Source organism: Lycium barbarum, chromosome 10, assembly GCF_019175385.1.
Source record: "Lycium barbarum isolate Lr01 chromosome 10, ASM1917538v2, whole genome shotgun sequence".
NCBI classification, from domain to species: domain Eukaryota; kingdom Viridiplantae; phylum Streptophyta; class Magnoliopsida; order Solanales; family Solanaceae; genus Lycium; species Lycium barbarum.
This window is the reverse complement of record NC_083346.1, coordinates 91,293,169-91,311,729: the sequence shown is the minus strand read 5'-3', so window position 1 is coordinate 91,311,729 and position 18,561 is coordinate 91,293,169. Positions and strand designations below refer to the sequence as shown.

At 37.3% G+C, this 18,561-nt stretch overlaps 1 pseudogene; it reads left to right on the top strand.

The window, feature by feature from the left end:
- The first annotated feature begins 4,783 nt into the window (after positions 1-4,783).
- LOC132615443 (glucose and ribitol dehydrogenase-like) lies at positions 4,784-7,896 on the top strand (annotated as a pseudogene).
- The last annotated feature ends 10,665 nt before the right edge of the window (positions 7,897-18,561 follow it).

The following is an 18,561-nucleotide window of genomic DNA, read 5'->3' as shown; positions in this document are numbered from 1 at the left end:
AGCCATGTTTGAATTATACTTGTGATTACTGATTCATTATGCATTTATTACTCGATATCTCGTCTAAATCATGAAAGATGAACTATTCTTGATATTATGCATTTGCACAGTGTACGCATATCCATTTCATACATTTCATGACATTGTTGATATACGGTTGATGAGACATGAGAAATTGTTCATAAAAGCGGGATTGGATATGGTACATGTATTGGAGTGTTGATGATATGACAACCTATTGGCTGGGACCCGATTCTGGTCTAGAAGATCTGGAATTCTGGGTGAGTATATGGACCTCGTGAGTTCCCTATGGAACATGTGAAATTTACTACATGAGCGTGTGTATATCGGTGCATATTAGCCATTGCATATCACCTGCATCTGATACCATTCATACTTGACTGTATTGTGTAATTAAAAACCTTATTTGGACATTGGAAAGGTGTAAGCTTTATTACTTGGTTGAATTGTGCATTCCTTATATTAAATGGTTGAATGCTCATAAACTGTGAAACTTAATACTAATAAAGCAAGGAGGTAAGTATCAGAAGTACGAACCCTATAGTTTAGGGTTGGTCAACGATCTGCTGAGTACACATGCTTTTCGTACTCACTCTACATTTGTTGCAACTTTTGTGTGCAGGCTCGGATTCGGATAAAGTATCAGAAGTACGAACCCTATAGTTTAGGGTCGGTCAACGATCTGCTGAGTACACATGCTTTTCGTACTCACTCTACACTTGTTGCACCTTTTGTGTGGAGGCTCATATTCGGATACTAGTAGAGGTCGAGATTGTTTGATCACTGAGTCATACTTTGGAGTGTAGGGTGAGCTGATGATGGTCCCACATCACTGGACTTCATTCCTATCTTCATTTCCTGTCTTTCATCATTTTAGAAAGTATTATGTAGTATAGTTAGACTTGTATTCCGGATAGTAGCTTTTGTACTTATGGCTTCCACGTTTTGGGAGATGTATTGACTTAAACTACTTTATGTTCTTATTATGAGACTTATTTTGGGTTGTTCTTTCTTGATTTCACATTTGATTTATGTTTCGCGAATTAGTCATTATTTGGGGGGTTTTGGGTCGTGATAGTCATAAAACACAATTTGGACCTCATAGAATCAACCAAATTCTTATTCGACTTCGTTATCCTCTGATGTTGACTTTGGTCATTTTTTTTCTTCATTTTCTTAACTTAAGAACTTCCAATTTTACAGATTCTTCTCTGATACTCACTCGATTGTCTAAGGAATCGCGCCACCCATCCCTGCAATTCCAAAATACCATTTTAAAGCTACGGGAAGAGTGTTTTGGGGATAAAGAGTTCAAAAGCTTAAACGAGATAGCGGATCGTTATATAAAAGGATCATATCATGTGAATTAATTTTATGTGAAAATCGAGACTTTATCCTAAATAATACTTTAATTGCTCCTTAAGCTTTTAAGGATATTGCTTCTGTGTTGGTTTTTTATTTGTGATTTCAATTGGAATTTTTCATGACATCAAGGAGTATGATCAACTTATTTTGGTTCTCGTTTTATCAAAATGATTTTATCTTTGATGGATTGAGATATTAGTTTCTTTAATTCAATCGTTAGCTTTTTCCATTTATCTTGTCACATAATTCTAAGGTTGACGTAAACTTTGGCATGCTAACATGATCATATGAGCCTACGTGCATAAGTCCACTGCAAATATTGTTTTGTTGTGTAAAAGCTAATAGAAAATCATTCAATAACTATAATAGAACCGAATTTTTATGGAAATATTCATTCAAACTTTATGCTCCTATGAATGTGAAAACATGGCATGAAACTTCATATTTCCATCACATTTATTTATAAATTACTCATTTCGATTAAGTCTATTTGATTTCACATAACTCTAATGTAATTTGTTGCTCTATGAAGTATTTGAAAATATTTGAAAATCAAGTAAATGAATCAATAAAAGTATTAAGAACCAATCGAGATCATGAATATATCTTGGCCCCATTAAGTAGAATTATTGATTATAGACTATTTCAAAATTCAGCAACAAAAGGTATTGCAAAACAAAAATGGAATGTTCCTTGAAACGGGCATGTTGTTGTTGCTCCTTGAAACAGTTAGATCGATGATAGCGTAAGTAAAGTTGCATATTTCCCATTGAGGAGATGCATAGTGCTAATTGTTTCCTATGTTCTTAACCCGATGCCAACAAACTTTGTTACGTCTATGCAATATGAGTTATGGAATAGTAAAATATTTCAAGTATTTTTGAGACCTCTGTGATATGCAACTTATGTATATAAGTTTTTTCCTGGCAAATTAAGTCAAAGACGAAGCAAGAGTGTCTCGATGAGCTACTATAGAACCAAAAAAGGTTATGTGTTCATGGAGCTGCATCACAGTGGGAGCATAGCTGAATTGAATTCAAGAAATGTCATATTCATAGAGATGAATTACTCAAGAAGATCAAGATGGGTTTAGACTTATCTACTCATAAAATGAACTATAACCCAGATCAAACAAGATCTCTTCATTCAAGTGGGAGGAATTTAAGTGATGATGAATTGATTTCTGCACAGTGCTTAGATGTTAGATGAATTGATTTCTGCACAGTGCTTAGATGTTATTTAAGGTTAATATCCTAAACATCAGTATAATATAATATAATTTTATATACACACTATGCATTTTGAAATTAAACAATTATATCAACTATATTGTAAAAATGCTACACTTAAACTCCCTGTATTCGTAACTAAATATATTAAAATATGATTATTAAAAAGTAAATTAAAATTATAACTAAGAAGTTTTTATGTATTTACTTATGAAATTCAATAAAGAAGATAAATAGACTTTTTGGATATCTTTTTCCACGCATTTGATTAAAAAATATCTTTGCGTCAATTTACTATATTGACTACTTCTTTGAAATCAAGTAGAATGCAGTAATGTGTAAATACCTTGTACGAGTAAATTTTTAATTCCATATTATTTTGCATAGTTTAACTCAACATGAAATTTTAAAAAGACATAATTTTTTAAAAAAATTGTAGTATTAAATATGTCATAACTTTTGAAACTTTATTGTTTTAAATACAACCTAATATCTGTGTGACTATAAGAAATTCTTATTAAAATTAAGTGAGAAGGTTAAAGTTAATATTTTTTTTTTCTTTTTTGTAGTAACTTAAAGTTAATTGTTACCAACTATAAAAATATATGATTTTCTTAACAGGAATTAATACGAAAATAATGTCAAACGAACGAAATAAAAGTTGTAACAAGGAACACAATAATAAGGAAAAACCAGCTGATTATTTATGCGAAGCAAACAAAGGAAAAGAAAAGTCACATTTTCATTTAATTATTTTGATTTATTTTAGATTCTCACCATTTTAATTTATTTGTTTTAGTTTGAGTGGACATAAGTTTAAAAAAGTACAAAAGACTTTGGACCAAAATGTCATAATCTTGTGATTTTAAACATGTCATGTGAAATGTTGAAATTGAGCAATTATAAAATTACGAAAGAGACCGTCTTTTTTAAATAGACTATAAAGGAAAACAAGACAAATAAATTGAACAGATAGAGAGTATGGGTTTGATCGAATTTTTTTCTGTATCTTAATTTGATTGGGTAAACAATTTAAGAAAATAAGTTGAACTTTAATTTTAAACTTATGATAAGTGTATTGTACTAAAAAACTTTAAATCTTATATTTTTCAACATGTCTTATGAAAAATTAAAATCAAATAGCTACTGAATACAACAAATTATATTACTTTTAAGATAGACTTAAAAATAAATAAATTAGAAACAACAATAACAAACAATTTAGTATTAGAGCACAACGACTGAAGTGATAAAAAAAAAAGAATGTGTTACAGATAAGAGCATGACTAACTAGGACAAGACGATGGAGATGAATGAATAGAAGAATTCCAAAATACAATCACTTCGATTTTACAGACGTGTCTGGCTGCATGGGGCCTAAGAAGACACGTATGCTCCACGTTTCAGCCACGTCAACCTCCATATAAGCTCTCGGAGAAAATAAGTGTTTTTGGGAAGTAGTAGAATTTTCAGAAGCTAAAGAAAATATTTTTTCACTAAAATGATTTTAAAAAAAAAACACTTTTAAGAAAATATACTAAAAAATACTTTTTAAGAATTTGACCAAACAAAAATTATTGTTTAATAATATTTTTTAAATTGATTAATTTAACACAAACTATTTCTTACTGTAAGTTAAAAGTACTTTTTAAAATAAATTAATTTTGGACGCTTAGCTTAAATAGATTTAAGTCCCACAACCTCTATGCTTGCTCCCCCGTATTTACATTCCTTATCCAGCAAAGACCTTAAGAAGACACGTATGATCCTCCTTTCAGCCACGTCAACCTTCATATAAGCAGTCCATTTTAGTATGTTTGATCAAGTTTTTGGTATACTAAAAGAATTTATTTTTCAAAAATGAGGTATATAATCAAATTTTTAAGAGAAAATAAGTATTTTGGAGAGTAGCTAAAAGAAGTAGTTTGTCCCAAAGTGCTTTTTTAACAAGCACTTTTACGAAAATAAACTTAGAAATATTTTTTTAAAATTTGACAACATTCATTTGCTACTCAAAAGTGCTTTTCAAATTGATTAGCCGAATATAAATTGCTTCTCGGATTTTTTTTTTCTTTCAAAATAATTTATTTTTAGAAGTTTATCCAAATAGATTAAAGTCCCATGACCTCAATGCTTGCTCTCACGTATTTATAATCCTTATCCAGCAAAGACCTTAATATACCACTTTCCTTTTCTTTCAAATTTCAATTCAACTTTGTCTCCACAAAGAAAAGATCTGTATATTTCTCATAAGAAAAAGAATAAGAATAAGAATGGCTAGCGGATTCCCACCACAGAAACAGAAAACTCAACCTGGAAAAGAACATGTGATGGATCCTAATCCTCAGCATTCTAGCATGGAGTATAAGCCTGCCAACAAGCTTCAAGTACTATTTATATCCATCTTAATTTACTCCTCTCTTTAATTTGTTCCCTATATTTCCCTTACAAGCTTTTATAGTTTGAGAACGGACCATAATAAGTAGAACTCTCTTGAATTTTGCATGCTACGATAAGCATAATATTCAATACAAATGGCATATATCTGACATTTGTTTTTTGTCTGAGCATTATAGTTATTGCTCCCCATCCCAAAAATATTGTCTTGATTCTGATGGATTACGAGGTTCAAACTAACTGATGTTCGGTGCGAATTCAAACATAAAATCTTTAATTTTTTAAAAATAAATATTACATATATAAAAATTACATAAAAACATGCTAAGTCACAATATTTTTTTGACTGTTCAAATAATAATTAATACAATTTTTTTTGAACAGAGAAAGTCCTTTTTTTGGTCGGTTCCCTAAATATTACTTTTTGTTTTCTTGCACATCAACTGTAGTTAGTCGTTTCCTCTATTTAGAGCTTGTTTGGATGGTTGTTACTTGTTCCTAATGTAGAATTGTATTCTTTATTATTGTTACATTAAATATTGTTATTTTAAGTTATGATTGTATTCTATCCTATTGTTACTTTTAAGTATAATTTTTTTTATTGTTATTTAATTTGTATTGTATTGTATTTTCAAATCCGTTTTTCTGTACAAACAGAATTGTAATCTTATGTAACAAATCATTTGATTCCTTTAAATCTTTTTTTTCCCTCCTTATATTGCCCTTTCCCATCATTTTATTCTTTTTAAAAATAATATTACCCCATACACTACTTTTTCTTTGTGATAATGATAAGTTTATTTTTCAGATGGTTGATAGATTTATATTATGAAAATAGAAGACGATATTATCTATCAACCATTGAATTAATCAAAGCGATACCATATGATACAATATATACGGTTACAATCATGACATCATGATATGTAACATAACCCTTCAAACTTATTGTTATTTTAATTTTTAAAAATATAACAGAGTACTCTACCGGATCAATTTTATACGACATAACATCTCTTTTGGAACATACCAATGTTTGATACCATTCAAATTTCATAATTTTCAAAATTTCGCACTCAATCAACTGCTTCAGGTTTCCAAGACGTTGTTTCATCCATAACTTTATTCTTTCTTTCCTATTACGAGAAAAATACTTCCTTCATCCTAATTCATGTGATACTATTTCCATTTCAGTCAGTACCTAAAGTATGACACTTTTTTTTATTCAGTAATAATTTGATTTTAAGCTTTTCATTTTGCGCTTGTGATTTACCGCCACACAAATATCTGTAACTTATTTTACGCCAATAAATTTTAAAATTATTTTCTTTCATTCTTGCATTCTTTTGTATGACCATGTGTGCAGGGTAAGATAGCACTGGTGACAGGAGGTGATTCTGGCTTTGGACGAGCAGTGTGCCATTGTTTTGCCTTGGAGGGTGCAACAGTGGCCTTCACTTATGTGAAGTCTCAAGAAGAAAAAGATGCACAAGACACCCTTGAAATTCTAAGGAAAGCCAAAGCATCTGATGCTATGGAGCCTATGGCTGTTGCCACCGACTTAGGATTCGATGATAATTGCAAGAAGGTAGTCGATGATGTTTTGAATTTGTATGGACGGATTGATATTCTTGTCAACAATGCAGCGGAGCAGCACAAGACTATCTCTGTTGAGGAGATTGTTGAAGAAAGGCTTAAGAGTCTTTAGAACTAACATCTTTTCCTACTTTTTCCTCACCAGGTTGGTCTTTGTTTTGAATCTTGGAAATATGAGACGGGCCCTTGCTAATATTTTAGGGCACAAAGAGGATGGAAGAGAAAAATAATCGTTAAGCTCACTTCACATCATAAGAAAAAATACACTCTTTATGTTACAAGGTCACAAAAGGGATATTTATAGGTGCTAAAATGATAGTTCTAGACTCAATGTTACTAAATAGTTGCACACAGATACTATGGACTTTCCCACATTGAAAACATTGCACCTAGATCCCCTAATAGTGATATGGTGACTTTGAATGATAAAATAATCCCTTTTCAAAATGTCACTCCAATTGGAAAAATTCCTTTTTAAATAAATTTAAACCACTATTTTATATAGTGGAAAAAATGAGGTGTGACACTATTTCAACATTGAAGAGTATAATATATAGTGGGAGTGACTTGACTTTTAATAAATCACCACTAATGTTGAATTAATGCATGCAAGCATGCTCTGAAGCATATGAAGGAAGGGAGCGGCATAATCAACTCAACATCAGTGGTTGCATATAAAGGGAATCCAAAGTTGCTTGATTACACAGCTACAAAGGGTGCAATTGTGGCATTTACAAGAGGACTTGCACTTCAACTTGTTGAGAAAGGTATACGCGTTAACGCTGTAGCTCCGGGCCCAGTCTGGGCAGCATTGATTCCAGCTTCCTTTAGTGAAGACGAGAGCGCGAATTTCGGAAAAGATGTGCCAATGCAAAGGGCTGCTCAACCTATAGAGGTGGCTCCCTCCTATGTTTTTCTGGCTTCTACACCCGAATCATCTTATATCACTGGCCAAGTACTCCATCCCAATGGTACTACATAGCCTCAACTTTGATAAACCTTAATTATTCCAATTGCTAATGTGAATTTACTTTTTAACTTTCTAAATTCTAATTGATGAATTTGCAGGTGGGGTGATTGTGAATAGCTAAACTTGGAATATATGGCTCCAAAGATCCTTTCGACGTTGTGTGTGCTTTTTTATGTAAAATAGGTTTTGTTTTAAACCACGTATAATGGTCCCTTTTTTTTTAAAAAACCTTTTTGTACTCGATCTGTAAGTGCTAGCGGTAAATGTGTATATATATATGGTTGGTGTGTTAAATAAGAATAAAGTGATTTCAATCCAGTCAGGTTAGCTTCAGTGTACATTTATCTGATCGGTTGACTCAATCTTGTCATTATCACATTTGCGCAACAGGAAATAGGGAGGGGCTTTGGCAGACTAGAAAAAATTGGTTCTCGTTTTAAACAGGTCTTCAATCCTCATCATAATACGAGATGCGGTCTAATATTTGTAACCAATGACATTTACCATTCCTCACTTTCTAGGAGTGTCTCTTAACTTGCCTACAAATCCTGCGTCGTACATGGCAACAGATGTGAAACAATTTAGTTTCAGCCGAATTTTTCTTTAGGATGTACACACTAAATATGTCAGGTGAAATCATGATATTAAAGTGTTAAAATTGAGACAGGAATGAGAATTTAGAGAGACAAGAATAATGAAAAAATTCTTTCTGCTTTGTATTCATCATAACGATCTAAGTAAGGTCTTCCTTCTTCTAGTTTAATAATAAGGTAACCCTATTCGAATAGGACTACAGATCCTACATTACCATAATTATAATTTCACCATAAATAAAACTATTATAATTAGACTAGAATAAGGTTCCATACTGTAACACTCTGTAAATCTGGATTAGGTGTGACTGTGTTAAATGAGTGTTGCCGTAATATTTTTTTGCCATATGAAGTCCCATCGGGATGAGTTTGGGTGGAAATAGTTGTTTTGAAATCAAGACGGATAGTGAGGTGCACAAGATTCGATAGAATTGACTAAGTTTTCGATAAGTCTGTCTTCCAGCCTGATTTATTAAAATTTCGTTGGGAATTTGAGAAAACTAAAAGCGTGACAGTTGTAGTCCTTTGAAATACCTTTCCATCGATATATGGTGGAGGTCAAACAGACGTCTGTATAAAAATTATGACCGTTTTAGTGAAGGGTCGCAGAGCAGTCTGCTGGACATGCATCTGTGACACAGAATGCGAAATGCGACGCAGATGGCATTCTGCGACGCATTTCCCAGCACATTTGGGCCAAATTTTTTGTCTCGAAGTTTCCAACATTCTGTTCGATGTGAGTAAGCATCTGCACCGCAGAATGCGATCTGTAGCGCAAACTCCAATGTAGACGCTCCCGAGACTAGGGCTAGGCGTTCGGTCGGTTCGGTTCGGTTTCACAAATTCAGTTCAGTTTTTCAGTTTTCGGTTTATAAAAAATGGGAACCGAAACCGAACCGAAGTAACTTCGGTTCAGTTCGATTTTTGCAATTTCGGTTCGGTTTATTTGGTTTAGATATGGAAACTTTCCCACAACCACAAGTAGGCTTTTGGACAATTTCAAGCAATTTTTAACAAACATAAACTAAAATTAGAGCAATGTTTTCTAAGCTCAGAGGAAACAGGAAACAGGAAACAGTATTAGTACATCTGAACAGGAGAAAAGCCGTCACATATAAAGACCAGAAAGAGACATACAATACATACATATATATATATATATATATATATATATATATAACACAGTCACAACACTGACCATATAAATTAGCTAAAAGGGCTACTAATTGGGTTGGATATTTTATTTTGGGATTGGGATTTGGGCCTCTTTAGTTTATTATTTATGGGCAGAAGCCCAACATATTTCAAGAAAAAGTGGCTTGTTAAAATTCGGTTTTTCGGTTTAACCGAATTAAATTTTGCTTAAACCGAAAACCGAACCAAATTGTTGAAATCTTATAAATTTAAACCGAACCGAATAAACCAAAAAACCGAAACCGAAATTAACTTCGGTTCGGTTCGGTCGGTTTTTTGGGTTTGAACCGAAATATGCCCAGCCCTACCCGAGACTCATTAAAAGTCACATTTTTTCGAATTTTTATTCCATTTTTCAGTTCCCTAAGCCCTAGCATGACTTTTCTCTCCTCTCCTCATCTTCCCTCCATTTTTCAATTCTCTAAGCCCTAGCATGACTTTTCTCTCCTCTTCTCATCTTCCCACATCAGGGTAAGTCTCTCCCATGTATTTCTAAGTAATTATAACACTTATCTACAGTCATAGGGTACCCTTATCAAGATTTCAAGTTCAAACTTTTGGGTTTCTTCTTCAAGATACAAACATTGTTACAAGTTTTGAAGCGATTAAGGTATGTAGGGATTCTATCTACGGGTGGGAACATCTGTAACACCCCGTATCTTAAAATAAAGGTTAGACTTGTATTATTAGAGTTTCAGAATAAATTTGAAAAATTTGAAGGTTTGAACGTTTTGCGAAAGTAGCTGAGGGGCCTACTTCGGGTAACCATAATACCTTTATTCATTGCGAATTTGGAAAAGGTTCCTTCATTGTTACACCTCGGAAAATTTCCCGTTGGTACGCAAATGTTTCATGAGCAATGTGCGTATATGGACGAGAATGATTAGAATGAAAAGTCGAGAAATGTGAAAAGTTGAAAGTTGGCAAAACTGCCCAGTGGTCGTAAAGTGCAAAATACGGACCGTAAAATGGAATACGGTCCGTAAACTGGCAGTCGTAAAGTGGCATGCAAAAACATCAACTTTCTGCCAGTCGAGTAAATGGTTAAAAACGACCTGGTGGACGGATCGTAAAGTGATTTACGGCCCGTAAACCATGGTTGTAAATCACCATGCATGCAGCCAAAGTTTCTGGTTCTGCTTAGGGTTAAAGACGACCACGAGGGACGGTCCGTAAACTGGAATAGGGACCGTAAACCTCCATGGACGACCACTGTTCACCTCAGTACAGATTTTCAATTCATTAAATATGAGGACCAAGACTTGTTTTAATTCATTACAACATTACACCACTTCTTTCTAAAACCTCTCTCTACATTTATTATACAAGTTTTCAAGGATATTTAAGGATCAACAACATAAAACAAGGTGAATCAAGAGTAAGAACATTATCAAAGATCATCTAGGTCAAGAAATCCTAATGGAGAAAAACTAGGGTTTTGCTTAAAGTGGAGTATTATTAACCAAAGCTTGTTCCTACAACTTCTAAGGTAAGATTCATGATTTTTACATGATGTTTAAGGTATTGAAGAGTTGAAATACATGGATTGTAGAAAATATGGTCAAGTTGGTCATGGATGATGAATAGTGACATTTTGAGGAATAGTTTGAATTGAGTCATGAATGTTGTTGTGTTGTGATATGAATGCATTATAAATGGTACTAAGATCATGAACTAGACACTTTAGACGAATGGACGAAGTTGGATGTTATGACCATGAATATGGGTGAATTAGAGGCAAATTAAGGAATCTAAATAATGTGGATAAAGTGAATGACTAATGGCCATTGTTATGATATTAATGAAGGTATAGACGCTAGCATTGGAAGGAAGCGTGCAAGTGTAGAATAGTCCGACGAAAAGATATGTAAGGCTAACCCTTCTTTCATAAGACATGGTTCCTTGGCCAAACTCTTAAATCCTCTATATGAGTATGTTGTATTCAGACGATTGACACTCCGAGCTCATAAGCTCACGATCCTCGATATGTGCTACCATTGTACTACGCACCCCATATGACGAGTAAGCATAAGATATAGATGTAGCGAAAATGATGATGATAGTGATGACGATGATAATAATAATGATGCTAAAGGTACCTACGGGCTATTATACTTACATGTGCCTATGAAGGGCTATAATGACACCCCGAGCTTATAACGCCGGGTAGGATATATGTATATGAATATGTATAAAGTACGTATACGATTACAAAACGCGCGCACACATCTGCAGATGGTACGGATAACCCTGAAGCCTTGGTAGGGCCAGGTATGAGTAACCTTGAGCCTTGGTTGGCCAAGTATGTATGAAACACCGATCCTAAGAGGTCGGGTATGCTATGTATATGAAATGACTATGTATATAATATGAATATGAATGTGATAAGACTATGTATAAGAATACGAATAAGGACATGTATACGAATATGAGCACAAGTATGGTACGAGTACTATTATGGAATACAGATGATGACGTAGGTGTACAAATACGTATGAGAAATGGAAAGTCCTACGAAAGGCAGGTAAGCGCTATGACGATGATATTATTGTCTTCCCCCCTCCTATGCTATTTCATATGTTGGTCATGATGCTTATTTATCGATGTTGCTCATGTTTTACATACTCAGTACATTCTTCGTACTGACGTCCTTTTGTTTGTGGACGCTGCGTCATGCCCGCAGGTGCACAGGGAGACAGACTTGATCCATAGCTTCCTATTCGGAGATTACATAGAGAGCTCCATTTCCTTTGGAGCCATATCTTTTGGGTACTCATTCTTTTGTGTATATAATTATGGGCATAGCGGGGTCCTGTCCCGCTCATGTGATATGTTATACTCTTCTTAGAGGCTCGTAGTCACGTGTATATGGTTAGATATGTCTGGCCTTGTCGGCCTATATTTTTTATGTCATTTTGTTGGCCTCGTCGGCCCTTGTATATTGTTGTGGCACAGATGCCTATGATGATTAAAGATGTTGTTGTCCAAATGGGACTAGTTGACGAATGAATGGAAATGCATGTATAATTATGTGGCTCAATTAGATGTAAGCATAAGAGTAAGCTAAGAGGGTGCCCGGGTGGGCTAGCACCGGGTGCTCGTCGCGGTCCCGAGTCGGGTCATGACAAAAGTGGTATCAGAGCAGTTCAGTCCTAGGGTGTGTCTACGAGCCGTGTCTAGTAGAGTCTTGATTATGGGTGTATTGCGCGCCACACTTATAAACAAGAAGCTGCAGACATTTTAGGAATGATTGACCTTCTTTCTCCATAAGAATCGTGCGATAGAGCTATGATGTAAGAAATTCTTGTCCCTAAATCGTGTGATGTGTATTTCAGAGATGCCTAAAAAGAAGAAGGCTATAGCAGCCCAAAAGGGCAAGACGGTGGCAGAAAAGCGGGCTGAAAGAGCATTGCCACCGGTAGTAGAGGAAGATGAGTCCCAGGGTGCGGCTCAATCTCAGTCCTCCCAGACAGTGCCCGTCTCTGAGGAGCGTAAAGGAGCCTCAGCCCCAGCTCCAGCACCTCCAGCTCCTCCACCAGATGCTTTGGGCCAGGATGTGAAAGAGGCCATTAATTTGATGACCCAGTTGGTTGCGGCCCAGGCTCAGAAGCAAAGTTCAGGGTATGGTGATAGGGCTGTTAGTGCAAGAGCCCGTGATTTCATTACTTTGAACCCTCCAGAATTCTTTGGGTCAAAACCGGAGGAGGATCCCCAGGACTTTATTGATGGTATGCTAAGGACGCTCCGGTTGATATATGCTTCAGACACCGAGTCGGTAGAGCTAGCGTCATATAGATTGAGAGATGTCTCAATCCAGTGGTATACAGTATGGATGGCTTCACGGGGAGCCAATGCACCTCCCCCGGTATGGCAAGATTTTGTTGATGCTTTTCTCCATCATTATATGCCTCCAGAAGTTCGGCGAGCAAGGGCCGATAAATTCTTGAACTTGAGGCAAGGAAGCATGAGTGCCCTAGAGTATAGCCTCCGTTTTAACTCCTTGGCCAGGTATGCTTCGGCCATGGTAGCAGAAATGGGCGATAGGGTACACCAATTTGTAAAGGGCCTAGGGCCCCATCTGATGGACAAATGCTTGACTGCGTCCCTTCAGGACGATATGGATATTGCACGCATTCAGGCACATGCTCAGAACTTAGAGGAAAGCCTACAGCAGCGGAGAAGTAAACATGAACAGGATAGGGGACATAGCAAGAGGGCCAGATCTTCGAGCCTAATAAGTGAGTTCAGAGGCGGACACAGGCAACAGTTCCCTAGACAGTCGGGCTATTCTACGACCAGTGCACCTCCACGGTTTTCAGGCCAGAGCCTTGATAGATCTACTCATCCCGGGCCGAGTCAGAGTTATTTGGGGTCCCAGTTTAGAAGTGATTCAGGCCAGTCAAGGCCACCTATACCACGATTTTCCCAGTGTGGGAAGTCGCATTGGGGTCAATGCCGATTGGGTTCAGATGGTTGCTATTCATGTGGTCGACCAGGCCATATTATGCGTGATTTCCCCTCAGTACCTGGTAGAGGTAGGACCCAACCATCAGGGTCGGTAGCCGGATCTTCGGCATCTGTGTGCCCTACGGGGCCAGGTACACATACGCCAGTCGGCCATGGTAGAGGTAGAGGCAGAGCTCCCAGTACTAGCGATCCTCAGCACCGTATTTATGCTTTGGCTGGACGCCAAGATCTTGAGTCTTCTCCTGACGTGGTCACAGGTATATTATCGGTATTCTCTCATGATGTATATGCTTTGATTGATCCGGGCTCCACATTATCATATGTTACTCCATATATTGCGGGTCGATTTATAATTTAGCCAGAGTCTATCAAACCTTTTGAGATGTCTACACCCGTGGATGAATCGGTAATAGCTAGTCGAGTATATAAGAATTATGTGATTGTGATTTGTGATCGCCGTACTATGATTGATTTGCATGAGCTAGAAATGGTAGATTTTGATGTCATTATGGGCATGGATTGGTTGGCTTCTTGTTATGCCAACGTTGATTGCCGGATGAAGGTGGTTCGTTTCCAGTTTCTGGGAGAACCAGTGTTAGAATGGAAAGGAAATACGGCATCACCAAAAGGTAGGTTTATATCCTATCTAAAGGGAAGGAAAATGATCACAAAAGGGTGCATTTATCATCTAGTGCGAGTTCAAGATGTAGAAGCTGAATCGCCGACTCTTCAGTCAGTTCCCGTAGTGAACGAATTTCCAGATGTGTTCCCGGAAGAGCTTCCAGGCCTTCCTCCCGAACGGGAGATTGATTTTTCCATTGATGTGTTGCCAGGCACCACACCTATATCTATTCCTCCATATAGAATGACACCCGCAGAATTGAAAGAGTTGAAGGAGCAATTGAAGGACTTACTTGATAAAGGATTCATTAGGCCTAATTCATCCCCGTGGGGAGCGCCCGTATTGTTCGTCCGAAAGAAAGATGGCTCCTTGAGAATGTGCATTGATTATAGGCAATTGAATAAAGTAACGATTAAGAATAAATATCCTCTCCCAAGGATTGATGACTTGTTTGATCAATTGCAAGGCGCCAAATGGTTTTCAAAGATTGATTTGAGGTCCGGGTATCATCAAGTGAGAATTAGGGAGAAAGATATCCCTAAGACAGCCTTCAGAACGAGATATGGTCATTTTGAATTCCGGGTGATGTCATTTGGGCTAACTAATGCGCCAGCGGTATTTATGAATTTGATGAATAATGTGTTCAGGTCCTTTCTGGACTTATTTGTAATCGTATTCATTGATGATATTTTGGTGTATTCTAGATCCGAAGCAGAACATGCGGATCATTTGCGTATTGTCCTTGGAGTTCTTCGAACTCGAGAATTGTTTGCAAAGTTTTCCAAATGTGAGTTCTGGTTGAACTCAGTGGCATTTTTAGGGCATATTGTGGCAGCCGATGGTATTCGAGTGGATAGTCAAAAGATTGAGGCCGTGAAAACTTGGCCAAGACCCACAACTCCTACAGAGGTTCGTAGCTTTCTGGGCTTAGCAGGTTATTACAGGAGATTCGTTGAAGGTTTTTCCTCTATTTCTGCACCACTCACAAAGTTGACACAGAAATCAGCCAAGTTTCAATAGACAGATGCTTGCGAACGTAGTTTCCAAGAGTTAAAGGGTCGATTGACTTCTGCCCCAGTTCTGACACTTCCAGAGGGATTGGAAGGATACGTTGTGTATTGCGACGCTTCAGGTGTTGGGCTAGGCTGTGTGTTGATGCAACATGGAAAGGTGATTGCGTCTGCTTCAAGGCAATTGCGGAAACATGAGCAGAATTATCCTACCCATGACTTAGAATTGGCCACGGTGGTCCATGCATTAAAGATATGGAGACATTACTTATATGGTGTCCACGTGGATATTTACACAGATCATAAGAGTCTTCAATACATCTTCAAGCAAAAAGAGTTGAATTTACGGCAACGACGATGGCTAGAGTTGCTAAAAGACTATGATGTTGAGATCCTGTACCACCCCGGAAAGGCAAATGTTGTGGCTGATGCTCTTAGCCGTAGGTCGATGGGAAGTCTAAGTGATGTACGACCAGAAAAGAAAGAGATGGCCCGTGAGTTTCAACAGTTAGCTATCCTAGGAGTCCGAGTAGTGGACTCAGGTAGCAGCGGAGCTACTATTCAGAATTCAGCAGTTTCATCGCTAGTAGCGGAAGTAAAAGAGTGACAATATGAGGATCCCATGCTAATGTAGTACAGAGATACACTCCCTCAGAAAAAGGAGTCATCGTTTGATATTTCAGGAGACGGAGTTCTCCGATGCCAAGGCAGATTATGTGTCCCTGATGTGGCAGGTCTACGCCATCGGATTTTGAGAGAAGCTCATAGTTCCCGTTATTCTGTTCACCCCGGAGCGACGAAGATGTATCATGATCTTAAGTCTATATATTGGTGGAATGGGATGAAGAAAGATATAGCGGAATTCGTAGCTCAGTGTCCTAATTGCCAACAAGTGAAGATTGAACACCAAAAGCCGGGTGGATTGTTGCAAGCTATAGAAATCCCAACTTGGAAGTGGGAAGTGATTAACATGGACTTCATTTTAGGCTTACCCCGTTCTCGAAGTAAGTATGATTCCATAGGGGTTATTGTGGATAGACTCACCAAGTCAGCTCATTTCTTGCCAGTCAGGACGACCTATGAGGCCGAAGATTATGCGAAGCTTTATCTTAAAGAGATAGTAAAACTCCATGGCGTCCTGGTATCTATTATCTCCGACAGAGGGACTCAGTTTACAACTAAGTTTTGGAGGTCTTTCCAAGAGGGTTTAGGGACCCGAGTTAGCCTTAGCACGACATTTCATCCCCAGACCGATGGACAAGCTGAACGTAGTATTCAGACTCTTGAGGATATGCTACGAGCATGTATGATAGATTTTGGAGGGAATTGGGATGATCATTTGCCACTCATTGAATTTGCTTACAATAATAGTTATCATTCCAGCATTCAAATGGCGCCATATGAAGCTTTATATGGGCGAAAGTGTAGATCCCCAATTGGGTGGTTTGAAACTGGAGAAACTAAATTGATAGGGCCAGACTTGGTCCAGCAAGCTATAGAGAAGGTCAAGCTTATACAAGATCGGTTGTTAGCAGCCCAAAGTCGTCAGAAATCCTATGCGGATAATCGTCGAAGAGACTTGGAGTTCAAAGTGAAGGATTGGGTATTCTTGAAAGTGTCGCCAATGAAAGGCGTTATGAGATTTGGCAAAAAAGGGAAGCTTAGTCCCCGGTATATTGGACCATATGAGATTGTGCGCAAAATAGGCAAAGTGGCCTATGAGTTGGAACTACCTCCGGAATTGGAGTCAGTCCATCCAGTATTCCATGTCTCGATGCTCCGGAAATGTATTGGAGATCCCACTAGGATCGTCCCAGTAAACGATGTGCAATTGACAGAGAAATTGACTTATGAAGAGGTACCCATTTCCATATTAGACAGGCAAGTACGGAGGCTTAGAAACAAAGAGGTGGCCTCGGTTAAGGTTCTATGGAGAAGCAGTAAACGAGAGGAGATGACATGGGAAGCAAAAAAAAATATGCGATCCAAATACCAACATTTATTTCAGTCCTTGGAAGAAGCCCAAGATGAGACGTCAAGATCATAAGGTATGTATATTTCCTTTTATGCTTTTGGGTCATGTGTGGCCAAAATTTTTATGTTGTTACGTTGTGGCCCTGTGTGGCATCGATATTATGGGTTGTTGTGGCAGGATGGTAGCGCCATATTATAAGGGAAGTCTGGCGAATTTTTTTTTTAGAATTCCCCGACACTTTAACATTCGAGGACGAATGTTCCTAAGGGGGGAAGAATGTTACACCTCCGAAAATTTCCCGTTGGTACGCAAGTAAATGAACTAGTGATGTGTGCGAGGAGTGCGAGTGTATAATGTTTCATGAGCAATGTGCGTATATGGACGAGAATGATTAGAATGAAAAGTCGAGAAATGTGAAAAGTTGAAAGTTGGCAAAACTGCCCAGTGGTCGTAAAGTGCAAAATACGGACCGTAAAATGGAATACGGTCCGTAAACTGGCAGTCGTAAAGTGGCATGCAAAAACTTCAACTTTCTGCCAGTCGAGTAAATGGTTAAAAACGACCTGGTGGACGGTGGTAAAGTGATTTACGACCCGTAAACCAAGGTCGTAAATCACCATGCATGCAGCCAAAGTTTCTAGTTCTGCTTAGGGTTAAAGACGACCACGAGGGACGGTCCGTAAACTGGAATACGGACCGTAAACCTCCATGGACGACCACTGTTCACCTCAGCACAGATTTTCAATTCATTAAATATGAGGACCAAGACTTGTTTTAATTCATTACAACATTACACCACTTCTCTCTAAAACCTCTCTCTACATTTATTATACAATTTTTCAAGGATATTTAAGGATCAACAACATAAAACAAGGTGAATCAAGAGTAAGAACATTATCAAAGATCATCTAGGTCAAGAAATCCTAATGGAGAAAAACTAGGGTTTTGCTCAAAGTGGAGTATTATTAACCAAAGCTTGTTCCTACAACTTCTAAGGTAAGATTCATGATTTTTACATGATGTTTAAGGTATTGAAGAGTTGAAATACATGGATTGTAGAAAATATGGTCAAGTAGGTCAAGGATGATGAATAGTGACATTTTGAGGAATAGTTTGAATTGA